This window comes from Lepisosteus platostomus, chromosome 2 (assembly GCF_059453375.1).
Source record: "Lepisosteus platostomus isolate fLepPlt1 chromosome 2, fLepPlt1.hap1, whole genome shotgun sequence".
Classification (NCBI taxonomy): Eukaryota; Metazoa; Chordata; class Actinopteri; order Semionotiformes; family Lepisosteidae; genus Lepisosteus; species Lepisosteus platostomus.
The window spans coordinates 66,979,600-67,003,042 of NC_142612.1; the positions used below are offsets into that span (position 1 = coordinate 66,979,600).

The 23,443-nt window shown below is 39.4% G+C and overlaps 1 long non-coding RNA gene across 1 annotated transcript in view; it reads right to left on the reverse strand.

Annotated features, from left to right (window-relative positions):
• Window positions 1-124: 124 nt before the first annotated feature.
• LOC148676845 (uncharacterized) overlaps window positions 125-23,443 on the reverse strand; it is a 28,395-nt gene continuing 5,076 nt past the window's right edge. The window contains exons 2-3 of the long non-coding RNA XR_015928731.1: window positions 2,127-2,202; window positions 125-438 (exon numbers count right to left, since the gene is read on the reverse strand). This is a non-coding gene — a long non-coding RNA (uncharacterized LOC148676845). The remainder of the gene's footprint in view (window positions 439-2,126; window positions 2,203-23,443) is intronic.

Consider the following 23,443-nt stretch of genomic DNA (forward strand, 5'->3'; position numbering starts at 1 on the left):
GTGTCAATTTTAGTTTTAAACTGCAGGTCCAGTATTATTGGGGAATTACAAGTGTATACATATAGTCCATAAAAATAGCAGAACACAGAATCGGTTGGCTCCATCCTATAAGCAACATACTCCAAAATATGATTTTATGTTTTACAGATAACAGATTACAGCGGGATGGGTGGTACTGTACCTGTACGTGGCTCATTGGTTATCATTGCTGCCTCGCAGTGCTGAGGGCCTGGGTCCAGTTCCAGGCCTGGGATGCTGTCTGTGTGGAGTTTGTATGTACTCAGTTTCCTCTGGAAGCTCCAGGTTCCTCCAAAAACATACTGGTCAGTTACTTGGCTTATGGTGTGAGATGGGAGCATCTGTGTTTGTGTCTGCCCTGTGATGGCTTGGCGTCCCGCCTTGTTGCTTGTCTGGATAGACTTCAACCGACCTGCAACCCTGAATCATAAGAAGCACTTAGAAAATGGATGAATGGATTAAAGATAATATACGTGTCCTTGTAAGACATGTTGGATATTACATTTAATTAAATATCAGAAAGCAACAGTGTTATAAGAACACTGAGTAGCTTGTTCCAGACTCCCCCAGCCCTTTGTGCAAAGTAATGCCTCCTGCTGTCTTCATTAACAGACAGGTCAAGTTTGGTCTGCCCCTTAATTTCAATTTGCACCCTCTGGTTCATGTTTCCACGTTAATTCTGAAGGAATCTACAGTGCTGATTTTGTGACTGTCTCCAAGGGGTTTTGAACACTTGAATTGTAAAGTGCTTTAAGAAGATTGCTTTTGTAAAAAATACTATATAAACTGTAGTTCAATATTGTAATTGAGTTTGTTCATTACGTAAGAGATCTAGCTCTTTTATTCTGTCAATGTAGGACATTTCTTTGAATTGGGGAATGTACCTAATTGCTCTTCTCAAGACAGATTCCAGAGCTGCAATAGTTTTTTTATAACTTAGTAGCCAAAATATCATGTATTTTATATACGGTAGCAATTACATTATTTTATATAGCAATTCTATTATTTTATATAGCAATTCTATTATTTTATATATACAACAAATATCAATATATTTGATAAATATGATAACATATTTGAAATGGGATCACACTACTGCATTGTACATTTTTAATATGATATCTCTTAATTTACAGTAAATTTTGCACTTTTAACCATATCTCCTGACATTCTGTTTCTCTTTTTTATGGCCTCACCACATTGTGTATAAGACGACAGTATTTTGTCAACATGAAGTTTGTTCAAGCTTTGCTTCAAGCTCAGTCTTTCCTACTTCATATTTATAGTGTGTTTTTTACTACCTGCATGTAGTAAACTGCATGTACTAATCTACATTAAAGGTCACCCACCAGGTATTTGAATTCTAAATCCTTTTGTATTTTCTTTCAAGATTGTGAAGTTTTTGTTATCTTTTCTGCTTTGCTATCATTTGCAGATTTGACTAGATTACAAGTTATCTAGATTATTAGCATGAATCAGGAACATCAATGGTCCTTAAAGAGTTCCCTCTGGCACTCTGGTAATGACATTACCCCAGTTTGAGCTTTCATCCCTTATCTATACTCTAAGCTTTCTATTAGCCAGTTCATGATACTTGTAGATGCTGGCCTCACAGCAGCGCATTGGAATTGGGAGTTAATGTTATTTGTATTGGAACACTTTTATTAATACTCAGTTTTTTTAATGCTGTATTTGGACAAAGTACCCACATTTGAAGCCTAAATGTAAATACCAATAAAAAATAAGTTCACACTGTAAAATAACTACCACTGATAAATCAAACTTAGCAAATAATGAATCAGAATCATTCAAATTTCCTTGATGTAACAGCAATGTTTAAAACTGGCAAAAAATCTATTCATTGCCTTTGTGGGTAATTCTCTCAAAAGGAAACTTTTTAGTGTCTGTTTTCTCGCGTTTTTGTTTTTAAATTGGAGTTCAGATTGTAATTGCAGTCCATGTATTACAAGGCACTTAAAACCACAGAGTGAAAAAGTGATCACAGATGGATCAAGAAAATATGATAGCATATAATTTTTTCATAAGGGATAAATCCCAGGCATTTTTAGCTCTGCTCAAATCTAATTCTTTGCATTCCCCCGCATCACCTGTTTTTCCAAATTAGAGGTTGGTTCCTGCATTCTGGCCTCAGGACATTCCATCCCCACTCCAAAGAGGCATTTCCTGAAGAGAGATTCAAAATGAAATTCAATATTTTCATTTTTTTTCCATTTCGTTGTGTATTTTTATAATCTTTTGGACTTCTTACCCTCTACACTGTTGCTGTGCTTATAACCGTCTGTATGTTTTTAGTACTTTTTGGCACAGTTTTGATCGAGACCCTGTATTTCATTTCCATCTGCTTTAGTGTGTTTTGAAAAGAAGTTGCTTATTTTTTAACCAAATCGGACAACCTTCCTGAGCTATATCAGTGAGACTAGCTCTCCTATGAGGAAGGTCCGTAAGGCACCGTGTTCCAGCTGTTCCTCTGATTCTTTTACTTCCCTGGCGAATTGGATATTCTCTTTTATCAGCAGCGCTTGACCATATACATCCCTTGAGCCACTTACAAGCTGCTGTGCAGGAGCAAAAGACAGAACAGACATGGACCAGAAGAAAACAAGGGATTAGCTATTTGTGTGACAAGCATTTTCTCTCCAGAGGAGCATGCCTTTCTATATTAACTGGTCTGAAACCTTACTGTCCTGTTGAATGAGTTTATATTTAAACACAAATAAAATCTGTCATTGGTTTTGCTGCCTTGAATTTGGGATTTATTTAATATCCAGTGGTTTCCTCTTTGGTACCACTTAAAGTAGTAGTATGAGCAGTTTTCAAATTCAGAATTGAATGTATCTGAATTGCTTAAAAAGTATAGAAATAAAAAAAAATGCATGCTGGGTTGTTAAAATTCCATGGATCCATTGGTCTACCATGGCTTTGGCACTTGCTGTTCTTCTTCACGAATGTGTAATTGTCACAATCCCACAGACTTAACTTTGATACTTTCCCTTAACCTTCCCTGATGGGTGTCTTTGAGAGGCCAAGGACAACATCTGGGGCTGTGCTTTTATCTCATAAATCAGCAGTGGGACAGGGAGGCTTACATGGTGGACCAGAGAACCTTTAATGAGCCTGTGAGGTAAAAAAACACTTCGATTGAAAGCAGATGAGAGGGAGTCTTTGTTGTGACTCAGGGAGGCTATGCACTTAGGGAGAGAAAGCAGGATCACTCTCTCTCTCACAATCGGCACAATTTGTCCGCAGCGCATCGCCTCAGTGTATCCCACAAGGCCAAGCCTCACTCTCTCTCTCGCCACCGGCACAATTTGTCCGCAGCGCATCGCCTCAATGTATCCCAGAAGGCCAAGCCTCACTCTCTCTCTCGCCACTGGCACAATTTGTCCACAGCGCCTCGCCTCAGTGTATCCCACAAGGCCAAGCCTCACTCTCTCTCGCCTCAGGCACAATTTGTCCACAGCGCCTCGCCTCAGTGTATCCCACAAGGCCAAGCCTCACTCTCTCTCGCCTCCGGCACAATTTGTCCACAGCGCATCGCCTCAGTGTATCCCACAAAGCCAAGCCTCACTCTCTCTCTTGCCACTGGCACAATTTGTCCACAGCGCCTCGCCTCAGTGTATCCCACAAGGCCAAGCCTCTCTCTCTCTCACAATCGGCACAATTTGTCCACAGCGCATCGCCTCGGTGTATCCCACAAAGCCAAGCATCTGCCTTTTTTAACCTTTAGAGGTGCTCTGCTTCCACTGATGTTCCGATTGTAGTGTGGCACTTCCTTCCTAGATCTGAACGCCCTTTGCTTTGCTTTGTTCACAGCTGTTTCTATCTTGTTTTAGTGGAAATAAACTTTTGTACCACAAGGCAGTTTAAAAAAAACAACGAATGGGTGCATGAAGAAATATCACTTAGAAACATTTGCAGTGTACATTTTTATGGGTGGAGACACAAAAAAATATTTTTATCTAGAAATTTGATTCTAAGATTAAAAGTTTCTAGGCTAAGAAACCATGGTAGGAATAGTGGGTAAGAGACAGTCTCATCTCATCCCTCTCACTCTTAGTCGGTTGAGTTTACAAGCCAATCCGTCTGCACAGGTGGGAAAGTAGCATTGTAAAAAATCACAAGTGAAGGCAGCTGCAGGATGACCAATGGAGGGTCATTGGTTCACAGAACAAGGGATAAGCTGGAACACAGGAACTAAGTGTGATCCCCAGTTTACACATCATTTTAAAAAAAGATAACGCAAAAAAAGATAAGTTTACACAACAGAATTTAAACCACTAGTTGTACACATTTTCTGCTGTAAACTAGTGCTCTGAATGGCCATTTCAATTTGACAGTTCTTAATATCCACAGATTAAGGGCTGTGATTAAAATAGTTTGTAGCCGAGTACTCATGGTGAGCTGAAAAACTAAAGTGAGCTATGATTGGAAGTGTTTATTTATTACTTTTTTGGTTATTTATCACAATGTATAGTTCTTTTTAAAATAAAATCCAACAAAACAAAACCAAAAATACCATGTCTAAGCAAAGGGGGAATACCTTTCCAGAAAGGAATGTACGAGCCTATACTCCTGTTTACCAAAAGCAAAATAACATTTTCTACAAGAAGCTCATAAAACCAGCTGAGCAGGTTTTGTTTTCTTTAATAAAGATCCTAAATGCATTGAAGACAGGTCAGGCTTCATATTACCAATGTTAGGCTGTAAAATTATATTAAATATTGTTTAGCACATAGCAAAATTTGTAATATTAGAACATGATCAGTTTTCACTTACATAACAAATTGTGTGTGGCATTCCAAATACCAACTTTTGTCCAGACCAGTTTGGACTGCCTTTTCTGAGTGAATAAAAGCTACCTCATTGCAGAAAAACCAAGCCTCGTTCCACCACATCTGTTTAACTTATGCCTTGTTTTCACAAGTCAGAGTAAAGTTAAGAAAATATAACTCCTCAGTACAGTATGCTAAGGTTGAAGGTCACGGTTCTTTGGGGAATTGTAGCAGTTTGTTCTGGCTTTTGTATGTGAATGAATTTGCCATTAGTGATCAATTATTTGCAGAACATTTCATAATAATAGAGTACGAAAGGTTTGATTTGTATTAAAATATTCATCAGCTTAATGAGTTTATATCTATAATGTGTGTTCAATAAAATGTCAGTGCACATGCCATGAGAAAACATTTTCATTTTTCAGCAAATAACTTTGTAAGTTCTTCTGATGTTCAGGTTGCTTGCGATATATTTCCTATCTATTTTTCAGTTCGTTGTGTATTATGTTGAGTTTTTGAAAGTACTGTATTTATGCTGGGTGGCATGGAGGCCCATTGGTTTGCCCTGCTGCCTTGAAGCTTGCTGGGATAGGATGTGGCTCCCCTGTGACAGAAAGATTAGAAAATGGATGGCTGTTTTTCGATATCCATTAGAAATGATTTCTGGAGTGTTCATTTACTGAAGGAAAACACTAGTGAGAGAGAAAGTTGAATTTCAAGTAAGAGGTAATATAAGTTCTGTTGTGTACATTTGCATCTTAATCGTGCAAAGTAAATTAACCAGTCAGGAGATCCATTTCTTTTAAGAGCATTAGAATGAAAGAAAGATTACCAGTTAGAGGAATCGATTCAGCCCGTGTAACTTGTTTACTCATAGCTAATTAATGCGAAGATCTCATCCTGACATTTCTTGAAGGGAGCCAGGGTATCAGCTTCTACAGTATGACTGGATAGGTGTTTCTAGACTTCCACAACCTTTTAAATAAAAAGTGCCTCCTGTTATCTGTTTTAAATGTAGCCTCTACATTTACACTTAAGTAGTCCATTGCATAAACACTGAGTAATTTGGCTACTGAAGTCAGGTCTCCTTTGTAGTCTTTTCTGTTCTAGACTAAAAAAAGATTCAGTTCTTTTAGCCTGTCAGATTATGACGCTCCATTAAGCCTAGGAATCTATCTAAGTAGCTCTTTTTGGACGGATTCCAGAACAGCAATATTTTTTTTTTTACTCTGGGCTTCCTTTGGATTTTAAAGGAATAAACAATGGAGTATGGAAATATTCAAAATCCTGACAAAAATATTCCAGGGCTGTTGGAACCGTTATACCCCTGAAATCAACCTAACTATAGCCACCTTAATTACTGGACCAGCTTCACCAGGGCAGTTATTTTTCAGCAACTGGGGTAAGAAAAGAAATATGCCTTTTGTCTTCTGTTCTGAAGCCCTGACACTGGATACCTCTATCAAAAACAAGGTCAAAGTTAGCGGTTCAGCTTCCCCGTGGATTAGCCTCCTGTACTCCGTCTCTTCCTTCTGGTAAACAACTGGTGGGAGTGCAGAATTCCCTGAACAGCTAAGCTGGAGCTGATTGTCAAACAGAAAACAAAAGCATTTTCGCCATGTTGTGGATTAAAAAAAAATCTCGCCAGCAGTTCTTGCCCTGGAATCTGAAGACAAAATAACAAGCAGAACATCTTGACTAAAGGATAGGGGCTTTCATACGCAGGGACAAGATTACGTCTTGAAAGATGCATTTCCACTGTAATGCTGGATGACTCTCAGGCATCTAAAATTGTATTCATGGTTTAGCTTAGGTATCGGGAAAAGGCTGTGTCACACAATGACACATAAGGCTACAATTTCTAATCACAGTATACTGTATACATATTTTTATCAAGACCAACTCATGCTAAATCAACCACAACCAACTCTTTCAAACCCTTCTCTGCTTTGCTCCTGACCTAAGGGAGGTTAGCAATTCGGAGGTTAGTGAAAGGTGTATAACCTCCTGTATTGTATGTGACAGACCAGCACTGTGAATCCAAAGCACAGTTCGTTTGAAAAGCTTAAAGAGGAAATCTGATATCAACAATTAATTCTGATCCCTCAAAGCTGTGCAATTAACATTGCTGGAGACCCTGTGATTAATAATGCAGTGTGCTCAGGAATAAAATATAAAAAATTGACTTTAATTAATGTCTCAGAGACCATTTGTGGTGTCAACCCCTGCAAATCAAAGAGAAGTCCATGAATGCTTTCCTAATAACCCCCTGAAGGACCGCAGTTCTTTTGTAGCTGGTTAACTAGAATTGTAACAGTGCAACAATTAGACATTAACATATTATATTAATGACACACTTACCCACAATTATGTTAAACTGACATGCTTTATTAACACTGAACCATTACCATTTTTAGGGAAGTTTGAATTATATCTAAAACATAACATAATTAATATTTGATCTCCTTAGCAGACACTCTTAGGGAATTCAATGGCAACACTGTTAACTTCACTTTCTCAGTAGATGGCACTGTGTTCACTTGTGGGAATGTTGTTAGATAAAGATAATTATGATTTTTTTTAAATGGTGATGACATTATTTTAATTTTGGTCTTTGCTCATGGAATGGGAGATGTTCCTCCCGTGTTAGAGAGGCAGCGGAGACAAATCGTGCAAATAAGAGTAATTCCAGGTCCAAACTGAGATGTTGTAGCACTGTTTCAATTTCCTTAAAAGAGAACTGTAGGTCTAATTTCTCAGAGCAGTTATTAGATCTCTGTAACAAAATAAATTAATTGACAGTATAGACAAAAACGGACACATTTCGAATTAAGCGCAAAGTCTCCATGTTGTCGCAAACCTCTGGTCTCGCCGGTAGTGAGAGGGAGAGTTTGTGTGAATCGCAATGTTATGCAGTCCTTCCTGCTCACTAGTCACTGTAATGACTGATGTAATGTGATGTACGAGTGAATAACCGCAGAAATGTTCCAATGTGATCTGCATGCAGAAGTAAACAACTAGTTCAGGTGGGTAGCTGTGTCAGCATGTGTAGGCTGCGAAGGAACAAGTAATATTTGTTACTCCGAGTCTCGGAGACCGCTTCAGAGAACACGTCGGGGCTGTGAAGATTAAAGATCTCTCCAAGCCCATTGTTTCTCATTTCACCTCTGACGGCGACGACCACTCTAATCTCTCCGTCTGTGTTCTCAAAGACGGTTTTCCCAACTCATACATCAGAAAGACCACCGAAACCAAAATTATCCTGCAGCTAGGATCACACATTCTCCCTTCTCTTAACGACAGACTACTGTTCTTCTAAATTTTCTCCATTCATTGGAAGTTTCATTTCACACCTCTCTACACCTATTCTGACTTCACACCTCTTGATTGGCCTCTCTTTCTGTCCCCTGTTCCCGCCTCTCACTCCTCCTCCCTCCCAGCCTTTGTTCTCCCGCTACATTACCTTGCCTACTGCCCTGTCTCTCTCACACCTGAAGAAGGCTCCCCGGCCGAAACGTTGTGTTTTCTTTTTTCTTTTTTTCAGCATGGAATAAACCTATTACGAGTTAACAAGTAAGTAATATTTGTTGGCAAAACCATCTCAAGAGATGTATTCACAAGCCTGCTTCTTTGGTATGTAATAAGGCCACTTCACATCACAGGACGTTTTGTTGCCTTGTTCTTAATCGCAGAATATGGTGCTGCACATACCTGGAAAATGTGTCTATTTTTTTAGATAAATTGGAGGTTTAACAAGTTATTGTGAATGTTTTACATGTATTGTGGTGTGAAATGCACTCATCAATGCTGATTCTTTCTAGCTCCCAAATATAAAATAGAGTTGCAGTTCCTCTTTAATCACTCCTTCTTTCGGGGTAATGTGTGAACAGTGTGGCAGTAGAATGAATTCACCTGTCACGATCGGAATCCCTCCTCTTAAGGGCACTCCAGCCCTTTCGTATTTTAGTTGGTTACGTGCACCTGCCCCCTGTTTAGTCCATCTTTATTTAAGCCTGGCACTCTCGCTATTCCTGGCTCAGCATCGGGAGACGGGCACCCGGAAGCCCACCTACCAGCGGGTCCAGGAGAGACCCGACGGCTTAGGCTTCATCACGGTGTCCTGACCATCTAAGTCCGGGGCTCGGAGCGCCTGGCCCCGTTACCCTCGTTTTATTCCCAATACCTGTTCTGGAGCCCGTTCTGGGTTTTTAACTGTGTTTGTTTCATCTTTGATGGATCCCCCGGTTTTGGACTTTGGACTGCGCCCCGGATTCCATTGGACTGCCTGAACTAGTTTGCCATCGAGCACCGGATCACCTTAGTCACGTCCCCCTGTCTGTCAACCCGTCCTGATCCTCTTCATCTCCTCCTCTGATGTCCTTCTCCACTTACTTGTGATTACTTGGATTACTTGGATTATAACGTCTGCATAGGGTCCTGAACTGTACACTTTGCGGGAGCCTGGGCCGGCTCCTGCTACATCACCATTAATGATTTTAAAATGAGCAGGCCTGTTTGAACAATTATTTAGACAATTCCATTGTGCATTATGAAGCTATGCAATAGGCATACATAAGATTGGGACCACGGTGAACTTTTCCACATGATAGATATGGTACTCATTAGAGAGCTATATGTCAGATCAGTGCGACCATCTTTTGTCTATGTGATGCTTTGAAAATGTGGAAGGACAGATGCATGAAGCTGTTTAGTGTTTACTATGATCATATACAGTACGAAAATCCTATTTCATTATTCTGTGCATAAAGAAATATAACTTTGTAAAGCACTTAGACTTACAGCTCGCACAGGAAAGTAAAAAAACTAGATGGATCAGAGTAACAATTAGCATTATCATCTTACAAACAACAAAGCCATGTTTTTTTCTGTCAGGTTTCTCCATTGCCTTGGATATTTGCTGTTTCTTGCAATACCTACAGTCCATCCAAAATGTTACCACCTGCTCTGGTCAGCAAGAGCATGTTCTGAGGACAACAAACAATGAGCTGTGAGCAATGCTATAAATACATGTAGCACATGTAGCATCAGTGCAGGAAAGGACAAATAGAATTCCTCAAGGAAAAAAAAGACACAGCTTTTCCTATGTAGAGATAAGGAGATAATCAGAAATATGAGGGGAAGAGTTAAGGTGGGGAAAAAAGAAAAGAGCATGTGAGATTGGAGTAAAAAGTGTGACAGTTAACTGCTACTTGTTCCTTTTGAAGCAAGCATGCTGACACAACTCCAAACACCTAACCATTTCTGTGCAGAGATGCTTCTTTATTCAACGGGCATTTACTGTTAGGGGAGTGGCATTTGGATTGGAAGAAAAAAAAAAAGAGGTTTAAATGTGCACTGAGACTAATGGCATTAGCTACTGTTCTTATCCGCTGATGTTCTGCCCAAGGAACAGCAAATGAGAAAAACAGACTCGGAGCCAGTGACAGAAAGAGGAGCTTCTATTTAATGTTCCCTTCCTTCAGAAATGATTTCAGTCCATGGGTGCATGGAATACATCCTCTGGACAGAACCACAGTAGAGGGAACCACTGCATGTTACAAACAGATAAGAGAATCTGACCATTTTCATCACTATTATTATCCATCAAACTGTTTGAATTTTAGTTTGCTTTGTGACTGTTATTATAATCTACATTCTTCTTCTTCATTTTATTTTTTTCCCCCCAATCCTGATTTTCAGCTTACATATTGGGTAATAAAGTACTTTATTACTTTATTAATAAAACTCTTTTGCTTTAACCCTTTAAAGAAACAAGCAGTACTTTACCCAGCCCCCTTTTGATTTTCTTGGGCCCAGTTTCCTTGGCAGCATTTGTAGTTTATTTCCACTACAACAAAGGCATCCTGTGATTACAACTAGGAAAAGCAGTGCTTGATGAAGTGAGAACTGCACAACTTTAGAGGCGGTGGCATATTTCTGACAAAACAGTGCCTAGGTCCTTGGACAACACAAAAATATTTAAGGTAGAGTCTATAGACCCTGGCGTTGATAAGCACAACAGCAGGGTTTATAGTGAACACTCATGGTTTCTCTGAGTTTGTGTTTCTCTGTCAGAGCTCTGCTACAGCTGCCATTTCTTTCTGTACTCTTCCACTTCTCACATGTTGCTGCACAACTTAATAACACCTATAATGTGGGCAGTAGCCATAATGTTAACTTCCTTGAGCACGTGCATTTGCTTTGCTCTATATGGCCTAGTTATAGAGGAGTATACACTGTATCTATATATATGATGCACAAAATTTGGGATGAATATGGCAATCCTGTAAGAAATGTCTTGGCTGATCTTTTGATCTATTCAGCATAATTTCAGTGCCTTTTGGAGGGCTGTTTTGTTCTGTTGTGTTCACTGCTAAAGAGGGCATGGTGACACAACTCCTATTGAGTTCCCTGGAGTGAGTAACTGCCATATGACATGTCTTTTCTGGGCCTCGTTGTTGCCATAACATGCGAGCAAGTGGACCTTGATTTGTATATGAACCTTGGAAATGTTACAGTACAGTCATGCAGAAAACGGCGGAGGTCTTAAATTCTGATTTAGATATATAGATATAAATAGCCGCAGTTTTTAACATTTGCTTTAAAGGTCAAGAAAGAATCCATCGGGCCAAACGTTGATCAACACTTGCGGTTATTTCTCGATTCTGCTACACATTTCTAAAATATTCGGAGACGTCAAGACCCTTCTATTTATTTTATACATTTCACTGAAATTTTCACAGGAAGAATTTATGACTTCCTGCTTGCTGAGAGGGGCTTTGCTTAGAATCCAATGTGCTCTGAAAGGTCAAAAAGATCTCTGTTGTTTCTTTGAGAATCAGGTCAAAGTATTGTTCTGCTGCCATTCAAATGCATCATTTGAAAATCGCTGGACTTAGTTCTTTAAATCATGTCTGCTGGGCTTTGTAGATACAACAAAACTGATCATAATATTTTGAGAAGAACAAGCTGGCCAAATGGAAATTTCCATGCAGCTGGTGTACAGATTAAAACTCTGCAGCCCAGCCTGTGATGAATGAAAAACAAGCAATCGAGAGCCCAAACAATCATGCTACACTTCATCATATTTACACAAGGTTTTAAAGTTTGTTTTTTACAAACCTGGGATTGTTTGACACATAAGGGTCATTTTCTCTTGTTACTGTGATGTGTGGTCAAGCCTCAATTCACATGGGGACTCACAACCCCCCCCACCCTCTTTCAAATTTGCTGCATGGGTGCTTGAGACAATATTGTAATAAGGGGGTGGCTGTAAGGAACTTCATTAGTTCCTTGTCTCTTTCTTGCTGTGAGAAAATTCTTTATTTAAGCAGTTTATATCTGTGTTATTTTCATGCTGTTTCATATTGTTTGCTTTCTTGTCTTAATTGCGTGATTCTCTGATGTTGTTTTTCATTAAATTGTTGTTTCATAATAAACTTTTCTCATGAAGTAGCTGGGGAATGTACAGAGAAAACAAATTAGATTGAGATGGTTCTAATTTTGAAACATTAAGCTTACTGTACTGTTCACATGTTTAACCTTTTCCTCTATCTGGTTCACAAGGTTATTGCATTAGTTTTTTTTGCTACTCATACATCTGTGGCTGAGAGGCAACATCAGAACATGCAGTATATGGGAACTACTCATGTACAGTGTTTAAAACTTTAAAAACCTAGTTGTCCAAGAAAATAACTGTGCCAATTCTTTTAGAACATCTCAATCTTTGTCATAGCACAACTCTGTACATTAATCAGTTTTTCATCTTACATTAAAATGCTTCACAGTTCACAATAACTCTTCTTATATGAAGAAAAATACCCAAACCCAGATGGAAATCACAATATATGTGCTCCGAGTACACAGATGATGAGGGGGTGTTACTTAAAGTGAACAAAGCAAGAAAAAATAAAATAACTCAACAATTCCAGGAGGATTCCAAGTGTCCAAAGCATTGAAGGCTCTTGTTCAGTGTGCAGTATGAGCACAGTATTCCAGGCATCTATAACATTAGCTTGACATTTTTTTTGTTCTCTATATGAAACAATTTGTACAGTATGTTTTAACTACATAAGGCATAACTATGCGTGTAACATACTGTAGCATTTGGTTTGAATCTGGACTATGCAGTACTGTGGCTAGGAATTCCTTAGGTTTTGGTACAGAATTGGTTAAGTTCTGCTGTGGGGGCTCTGGACCTCATGGAATGAAAAATGGTGGATTGCTGGACAGCAGATTAGACTGGAAGATCTGCCCTGTTCTCATCCCTCTCCCGTTGGTGTAATGTTATAACCACAGTGCATAATTGATGGAAAACGTTGCTATTCTATATCCAGGCCATTCGGTGAGGTTATAAAAAGATGAAGACTATCTCCAGATCTAAAACAAAATGAAAACAATGAGCTAACATATTCCACCACACAAGACCAGAGTCTTGCTCTTGAAAGGGGCATTTCAGAATCTTTTATTCAAACGCTCTTATCCCTCATCATCAGTTAGATTAAAATCTTAATCTATTCTTCATAACCTTGCCCCCCTGTGGTTTCTCGCTGGGAGACATGATCAATAAGACAGTTGGAGCAGGCTGGCATCAGATCCTTATCTTCAAAGACCCATCATGAATACTCTCAATCTAACAACAGAGCTGTGTACAAACTGATTTGACTGGGAGGAAGCAGAACCAATTGATTCACTACAGACTCTTCATAGATACGGTGAGGTCAATGAGAGAGCATCAGTGGTAGCGTGTACAAGCCCAAATTGAATATCAAGTTCAAAATCCCAGGGTAAAATGAGTCCTAAAGGCATAAAAGCTGACTGAATAGTTCTTTGATTAATTTAAAACTTAATTATTTACGGTATATCTGGGGGTAATATTGAAGTAAAATATTATGTTTGAGAAGGGATTGGATTTAATGTGAGTCATAGGATTGTGACATGAAAATAAGAGCAGATGATAAAGACCTGATTTCGAGACTGGATTTGAATAGTGTGGCCTTGGATTGTCTTTTAAATTTATTCACATAATTTTACTTAATTTAAGATGCAAAACTGTAAAAAGGCTCAATTTAATCTGGAAGCAGGTGGTTTTTTCTTATTGTTTTCACATCTTTTTTACAGGCAGATATTCAAAATGCAGCATGTAATTTGAAAGAATATCAGTTTTTTTGTCAAATGTGAGGTTGATTTATCAGTGGGTTAGCCAGACGATATACTCTCCTGTTATTTGAATGATGTCCTGACATGCAGTCTCGTTAATGGCCTTCCTCAAGAAGCTAGACCTTTTATAGCAATAAAGTATAGGTGTGAATTTCTTTGCATTTCTTGCATTGTATATACATTGTTAAAACACACTCAAACATATGTGTAAAAATCCACCTGTTTTACGTGTAAGTTAGTATCATCAAAAGTACAAGAAATTGTCTCAGATCTAAGCAGGTTTAAGATCAGGTACCCTGGGGAAGGTCTTATAGATGTTTTGTGTCTCAGCATGAGAATTTAAGATACGGATAACTCTAAGCTACATTCTGTCAATCTACCCAGAGGAACAGACCACAGGTGTTTAAGGTTTTTTTTTGCCCTTGGGCGTATTTTATCACAGACCAAATGTACACATTGCTGTGAATACTGACAGGGACAAGATATATTGACCTAAATTATTCTAGAGTGATTAAAGACTGAGTGAATAGGAGTATGTGCTTTCTTTTGTTCACTTAGTCACACACTACATATACGACTCCGTCATGGCAAAGCACCGGCACACACAAGCATTTCCCTAAGTGTTTGTGTATGGGGGCCTTTCAGAGTGCTACGAATATAGTCCAGCCCTGTGTTTCCAGGATAGGTTCTGGGGTGCAGTGACCTTTTATCAGAAGTAAGTGGCTTTGTAGTAACGGGAGGGTTCCTGACACAGTACTGATCTCATCTTCTTCACATTCATTCTGCTGAACACAAAACATCCTGGAGGAGATCCTAGCATTCAAGCATGACATCACACATGTGACTCAGTCATGTCACAACAGATTTGTATCTGCCATTCTTTTTTTGTGATTAATGTGTTCGCTGAGCAGAAGAAAACTGACACACACCTGTATCCTAGCAATGTAAAGCTTTTCCAAAATGATTATAATTAAAACTGAAGTGCTACATGAAATCTTATTTCCAGGATGTATGGAAAAATGAAAGGATGTAGTATGTGCCAGGATCACCTGTAGAATTGACAAGAAAATCAGGAGAATGGTTCATTTCCCTCTGTTTTGCCACAGATCTGCACGAGACTTTTGAATCACAGCTGTAAAACTGCTTCAGAATATGGATAACTGCAAGAGCTTGTGTGCTAATTATTTATTATGTTAATTTTTAAACTTGCTGTTTTAAAATGTAAATTGCATTTGATAAAGATGCCAGCTAAATTAATTCAGAATAATTCTATAAACAAATCGGCATGTAAGCAGTACGTCTTGCGCAATATTGAGAAGCTTAGCGAACAGACCCATAACGGGTTTTTTTATTCAGAACCTGGTAGCAGAACCTGGTAGCCTGGTAGCATTTGATAGATCATTTGTAATGTTTAGCCTTATGCATAAGTCGCAGGAATTCATCTGGCACTTTAAGAACAAAGTTACATACTGGGCAGTCACAGTTGTTTACAGTATAATATGGTTTCATGTGAGATATAAAAATGATACCATTCCTCTAAAGGGAGACACAATGGCATGGAAGTGTAGCAGTTAGTGCCGCTTCCTTGCAGCCCTTGATTCTGGGTTTGATTCTGAACTAGGGAGCATTCTGTGTGGAGTTTGCAAGTTTCCCAGTGTTCCCTTGTGTTTTTCACCAGACGCTCTGCTATCCTCCTATCTGCTGGCTAGGTTCAGTGTGCCTTTAACCTTCCCTTAGTGCTTGCATGTGGGCATCCCATGTTCTGAGACGCAGTGACTTTTTATCAGAAGTTTCCGGTCTTGGGAGGATTCCTGACACAGTGTTATTAGGTGCCTATGTCCTGGAAATGAGGACATCTAATACTTCAGGAAAATATAAACTGGTTTCTAAAAATTGGATTTAAAATGGTATTCCTCTGCTTGAGCTTTATTCCTTTGCTGACCACTGCTGCTTTAACAAGTAATTTGAATTTATTGCATTCTGCACACCATGTGTAAATAAATACATCAACGTAATGTGGTGCAAGAAAAGGGGTCTAATAACCAAGAAAGCAGAGGCAGAAAGCAATAGGAGATAACTCTTCGAGTTATTTTTGGAAAAATTGGTCTGTCAGTGCGGCCTGAGTAATTTGTTTGGGTTGTCGAGGCAAGGCAGCTGAAAGAGCGATAGATCATTTTTATGTATGAATTTACCAACATTGAGATTGTGCTGTTCAGTCACATTCCACCTGCAAGGGAGCGCTGTGTCTGCAATGGGATGAAACCTAATACATTTAGGTGGCGTTTGTTCAACAATGTTGCCTTCCTCTCTCTTTCTTTCTATTCTGATCGTTGCACCAGAAAGAATTATTTGTCCACTCAATCTTACAAGGACTGTTCAGGGGGAAGTGTAGTGACCACATTTTTAGCATCATCCTAAAACAGGTATGAGATGTGCTCAGAAAGCATCTCTTTCTAAACACAGGTTTCTTAACAGACACACCCATATACACAAACAGTACAATCATAGTTACTGTAGACTGCTGATGGAATTAAGAATGATCACCACCGGTGCTTTAAGAATTTGATCCGTCTTTCCTGTATAACAGTGATTCTTGTTGAAAATATTGTAAACGGTGAGGACTCCATGGTTGAAATTATACTAGTTAACTTCTTAATTAATCATTTAATCAATTAATCCAATTAATCAATTTTCACTGATTTCCGGAAATCTGTGGGATTCAGAGAACAGCTGGATTGATAATCATGATTTCTAATCCAATAGAAAAATATGATTTTTTTCTTCATAAAATCACATTGTCACTTTGTTATTTCAGGCCCTGTATGTGGGGATGTGTGTAACTGAGCAGCAGGGAAGATTAGAGTGTGATTTGCAGGATGTGTTTGAGAGATGGTTTACAATTACTTTCAAAGGTGGGAAGCTTATGCTTCATTTGTGTAATAATCAGAACAGGCAACATACTAGTTTTCATGAAACATACAGTAAGTAGGAGTTTCACATGCAGGTCTGGTCTCAATATTAGAGAACACAGAGTTTAACTGGTGTAACAGCAGGAACACAATACAGCAAAAATACGACACATTGTAGGACAGTGCAGGACTCCTCATGACTGCACAAGTGAGTCAAAATGTGAGATCAGTTTGAATGCGCAGTGGGGTTTCTGTACCTTGGCCTGTTTCCACTAGTGTAATGTTATCACACAGTTAGCCATTCTTGTTAAGTTAAGGTCCTGTTAAGATAGCTGTCCTCCTTGGCACTGGACTCTGTGAAGGTGGGTTTCACTTTCAGTGCAGTAAAATATGACTTCAAAGGGGATTAGTTGGATGGGAACATGTTTATTTTAAAATGTAATAATTGAGGCCAGCATCAGTCAAAGGTAACATTTCAGAGGGAAAAAATTACATTGGAACCCCCTTTCTAAAAATGACAGGGAGGGGGGTGAGTAATTTGGGGATCCCTTTGTATTAAACTTGCTCTTTTCACATGCAGTAAGGGGGACCTACTCAACATTTGAAGGGGAGAGCAGGGAATCCTCGTGATCCACTGGGTCACGAGGATTCAAGATCCAGCAAACCTGTGAGTCAATACACCTCGTATGGCTTTAGTTAGATCCGTCCGTCTATTTTCTTACTGCTTCTTGCAATTCAGGGTCACTGGGAAGCTGGAGCCCATCTCCGCAAACAACAGGTGCAAGGCGGGGTACACCCGGGACAGCACACAGTCCATTGCAGGACTTTAGCAAGATTTCGAATTAATTTTTAATGTTGTATTCGACATGAGTGCCTCCCTTTTAACATTTTATTAGTTATCTATTTATAACAATACTTTATTAGACACTTGTTGCTCTCAAAATGTGCCTAATAAAACTATGTTTTAAACAAAGCGTATCATGGTTTTCAGTCCTGTAGAGAAAGAAGAATAAATGTTTTGTAACCCACCCTACCGATATGGTGTCATGCTAATAATATTTAGCTCAGTGACCACAGGGGCAGATAGCACGTGGAAACTTTATTTAATGGAAGGGGTGCCCCAGGTTATCATTAATAAAGTATGTGTGTGCATATGTATATATAATAGGACCTAGTTATGGGTGTTAAAATGTGATGGTTTTACAAGATTACAATGAGATTCTCGGAATACTTGTTGATTAGTCAGGAGCTTGACCTTGGAGGCAGTTATTGGACAAAATCCATTCCCTTCCCCACCTTAACAGGAATGTAAGTTCAGAAACTGCTGTTGGCAAGGCTCATATTAATGTACTGTACATGATGCGGCCCCCCAAGCTGATATTTAGCATAAATGTTTTCAGGGCTCCTAAACTAAATTTGCACAGCACTGAAACAAACCTCTGCCTTCACACCCATCCCACAGAGTCTGTGGAAATCCAGTTCCTAGTTAAGGCTTGTTGTGAATTTTGTGGGAGTTATGGGAGTGGGAACTAGAAGATAGGTTCTAGATGGAATCTGAAGGAGTAGACAGCTGTAGAACAAATAATCCAATGTCTTTATTGGTGAGGTTGATTTCTCAGGACAAAAGCAAGCTGTTCCAGATGGAAAAGCTGCTTTCAACTGGGACAGGATACCTTTTGTTTTCATTTCTGGAAATGCTTTTGTTGCAGATAAAGGGATGCCATCTAAGAGTGAAAGGACTCGTATTACAGTTCGAGAAAAACCGTGACATGCTGCTTGTTATCCTAAGATATTATATCCCATGTCTGGAAAGGCATGACATGATCAGAATGTTTATTGCTGGTAAATTTATCATTTTTTTACAGGTTTCATGTTTTAGCCAACATTTCACTCAGGACTAGGCTTTTACCTGGAAGTTAGTACAACACTTGTAACTGCTTTATACTGTATGTCATGCCATATTATTTGGTTAGATATTATTTAAGAAAATATCATGCTTACAAGAATGCCTGTGGACTGACTTTATTACTTTAAATTCTGATATGCTGGTTCTAATAACAGGAAAGAACTTAAGAAACCACATTTTATGAAGCCAGGCATGCTCAGTCTTCTGTTTGTGTTTTACACAGTTGTCAAATGAAACAAAAACTCTGAGAGGAAGTTTGACCTTTTTTCATCTTCTTCATGTGTCTTTTTCCTCTTCTGACCTTCACATTTTTTACAGAACCGAATTCAAAGATTGGAGGTTATTTTATGAATATGAAGGAATGCTGTAAGGAGACAGTGGAGTTTGGCATCTTTCTATCTGGAGGGTTAAATTAACATCAATATTAAGTTTTGTGGATGTAGCAGAGCTTTGTTATTAACAGGAGGTTTGATATTATTCCTTTGAGAAACACAGGGTCTTTGGAGTGACTCAGATGCTAACAAGATTTGCTAATCCTTCTAATCTGGTATCATCTGCAAACATAATTAGTTTATTTCCTATATCACAGTCTAAATCGTTGATACATTAGTGAGGCCAGCAGGGGCCGCTCACCCTGCGGTCCATGTGGGTCCTAATGCCCCAGTATACTGACGGGGACACTATACTGTAAACAAGCGCCGTCTTTCGGATGAGACGGAAAACCGAGGTCCTGACTCTCTGTGGTCATTAAAAATCCCAGGGTGTTTCTCGAAAAGAGTAGTGGTGTTACCCCAGTGTCCTGGTCAAATTTCCTATTGGCCTTTATCAGTCATGGCTTCCTAATTATCCCCATCTATGAATTGGCTTCATCACCTTGTTCTCCTCTCCTCCGATGGCTGATGTGTGGTGAACGTACTGGCGCACTATGGCTGCCGTCGCATCATCCAGGTGGGGGCTGCACATTGGTTGTGGAGGAGGGGATCCCCATTACCTGTAAAGTGCTTTAAGTGGGGTTTCCAAAAAAAGTGCTATATAAGTGTAAGGAATTATTATTATTCTGTTCTCTCTCTCTTTCTGCCTCTTTCTCAATGTCCTGGCCAAATTTCCCATGCCTCCTAATAATCCCCTTCCATGAATTGGCTACATTACTTTGTTCTCCTCCCCCCCCCCTCCCACTCCGACGGCAGGTGGAGCGACGCGCCGGTTGGACTATTTCTCGGTCGCAGTTAATGGCAACGTCAGCTCAAAGATTTGGTTCAAACCACCAAATGGAGACGGGCATGCCGACAAGCGGACCCTGCTGAAGCGGGGTTAACGCTAGGAAAGAGAGAGAGAGCCTAAATCGTTGATACAAATGATAAGAATGTCTTAGTGGAGATTAAAACAAAAGCCCAGGATGAGGTCAAACCCTAATCTTGTCCACTTTCCCTTTCCTACGTACAAATATCAACCTGACTTGCAAGGGTTCATTTCCAACTCTTTTTTTTGTCCTCACAGCAGCCCCCTAGTTTGCCCATCATTAAGGGAGGAGCAATTTCTGATATCCTCCATCTTATGGGCAGTTTGTGGTTCTCCTCAGCTAGATGAGATATCCCAGTTAAGATCACTATTCAAATTACATCTCTCCTCTACTTTACTTAGAGTTTGACTGAAGTACTGAATAAAGATTTGAGAGGAGAACAGGGACCAGTTCAGATCAATCACCAGCTTGACAGTATAAATGCAGGACACTGGCACACAAGACAAGCTGTTTAAAGCTGAATATATTTCTGCAATCTCATCACTGGGGTTTGCCTATATCTTTCTACTCACCATTTGTAATTCTCTTTCTTTTCTTGGGCTAATATTTCTGTCCCCCCTGTTGTCAAGTCTCATGAGACACTGTGATGTAACTGTCCACCCAATTAGGTATCTACTCTCACCCAGATATCTCCTGCCAAAACAAGCTAACAAGGCTAACAAAGCAGAAACTGCAAACCGCTAACAAAAAAAAACACGTTGTGCTGCCAAGGAGGAAAATATAATATATCTAAGAAAATAACATTTTATTTTTCAAAGGAAGTTCAATTCATGAGATTTGGCATATTGAAGCATAATATGCAGTCAAGGCTAAAAATGTTTTTAACAATTGAGCATGACAGGACGTTGGTGTTTTGTGTTTAGTTATAAGTGTGAGATAAAGCCACTGACTTCATCTCCTAACCTTACAATCTGTGTACAGAGCATATATGCATTATAGTTCTTTGTCTTAACGTCAATTATGGTTATGATATAAACAAATACTGCTCACTTTTATGTTGTGGTAAGCATTTCCTTATATTTCAAAGCAGAATGAAATTGTATTCACTGGTCATTATGACAATTGTGGCTGTCCTGTTAAGCAGGATACACCCTGGATGGACACCAGTGCTTCACAAGCCAAACAGGCACTAACACAGACACACACTCACATGTACACCACAGACAATTTTACCAGAGGAAAATTAAACTACCAGTGTGTCAGTATGTTTTTGGACTGTGGGAGTAAAATGGAGCACCTGAGGAAACCCATGTGAACAAAGGGAGAGAACATGCAAACTCTTTGCGGATACCACCCCAGGCCCTGAATTGAACATAGGGCCCCAGTGCTGCAAAGCAGCAAATGCTAACCAAAGTGTTAAAAATCCCCAAATGGTTTTTGTGCCAGTTGTTACCTTAAAAGTTGTCACATCAATTCATTGCAAAAGTTGTATAAGCTTGCCTGAGGTAGAAACAATAAGTTAGACATTACCTCATATTTGTGGGTAGTGCTGTTCTTAGCTCCATGAGTTTCCTGCTTGTGAGTAGGGGGTGTAACCCCGGCGTCCTGGCCAAATTTCCCCCTGGCCTTTGTCAATCATGGTCTCTTAATAATCCCCATCTATGAATATGCTCCATCACTATGTTCTCTGTTCTCTATCTCACTGATAGCTGATGTGTGGCGAGTGTACTGGTGCACTATGGCTGCCGTCGCATCATCCAGGTGGATGCTGCACATCTGTGGTGATAGAGGGGAGTCCCCATTACCTGTAAGGCGCTTTGAATGGTGTGTGCAGAAAAGCGCTATATAAGTGTAAGGAATTATTATTTGCTTGTATTGTGTAAGCACCACTGCTCGGTAGACTGTTGTCTGTCAGGTGGTACCACAGCATGAAAACACAGATCCCCAGGTACAGAAAGTTTTTATCCCTGAGTGGTACGTGACATGAATGACTAAAGGTAGCTTAATGCCAACAAACTGACTACTATCGACTGTTGAATGATATATTTTTGTGCATTGCATACATACATACACTGTTACATACTATTGTATATCTTAAAATCTATATTGTAGGTTGTATTGAATTGTGTACTGGAAGGTCCTGGCTTTGCACTACTCACCTACTGTATTTATTTATTGCTGTCTTCACCTGTCCGTACACCGAGAGAACAAGAGCGACTTAGAATTCCAATGTACTTGTTACAAATGACAAATAAACTGAACTTGAACTCAATTCATATTCAAAATAATTTGTCTAGCAGTGTAAGAATGATACCCTTTTGAGCAAATGTCTTTTTTCTTATTGATCTTGGTATCAACATACTGTATTTGTGATCTAACTTTAAAAACATTAAGAACTTTAGTGATAAAATCCAATATAGCTTCCTTTTCTTGGGCAAAAATGCATTTTTATTCTTTCATTTATGTTTGCACCTGTTTAGTCTGTAATACAGCTTAACCGTATTCCAGGGAGTCCTGGCTCGCACAACTACATATCGCTGTGAATCTGTGCCCCAAGAGATAATGTCGGCATCTTCCATAACAATCTAACAGCCAATTCTGGTCAGCACTACGGTCCTGACTGGCGATCTGACTGACTCCCAGCATGTCCTGCCTGGTAGCCAGCACATTTCGAAAACTGCGGGAAGCCTGAATTGGTTCCTGTATGCTTATAAAAGAAGTGGACAATTAAATCATCTAGATCCTATAGCTCCATTTTTGTACCAACAATTGCCGTTTCTAGAAATTAATGGTGAAAAAATGGCTGCCTGTCATCAGTTTCACGTGAGTCGTGTTTTTTACAGATACGCCATTATGAAAGTCTGCAGCAAGTGACCTGCTTGTTTCCTGATTTGAACTGTCCGAACAGAAAATAAAAATCCCCTATCTGTTCCAACAAGTAGCGTAATTCATGAAAAACCAACGCGATTATTTTTAGGAGCCACTCTGAGGTCTCCCACATGTTTTCCCATGAAGGTTTCAAGGCAAGAAGCAGCTGTGGTGTTGTAATACTGTCCATGTATCAACACTTGAAGGTGTGACATTGGTAAGGAGTGTTAGTACTCTGTCAGATACAACAGAGTTATTCACAAACAGACTGCAACCCACACAGCACTGCCTGGAAGCAGATGTTTAATACTTTATTTTAGACCTAGTTGTATCATAGTTGTTCTGGGTAAAGCCTTAAACCAATAGGCCATGGGAGTCAATAGCTTACCCTTTTAAACTTTCAGTGCTGTTGCACTGAGTTCAGTAGTTTGGCCAATACACAGTTACACTGCAGTTCCATGCTCGGTCAGCTTTGGCTAGGGAATACATCTTTCTCTTGTTTCAGGTTTATTTGTATTTCACAGTCTTGTTTTAATTAGGAATTTCTCTA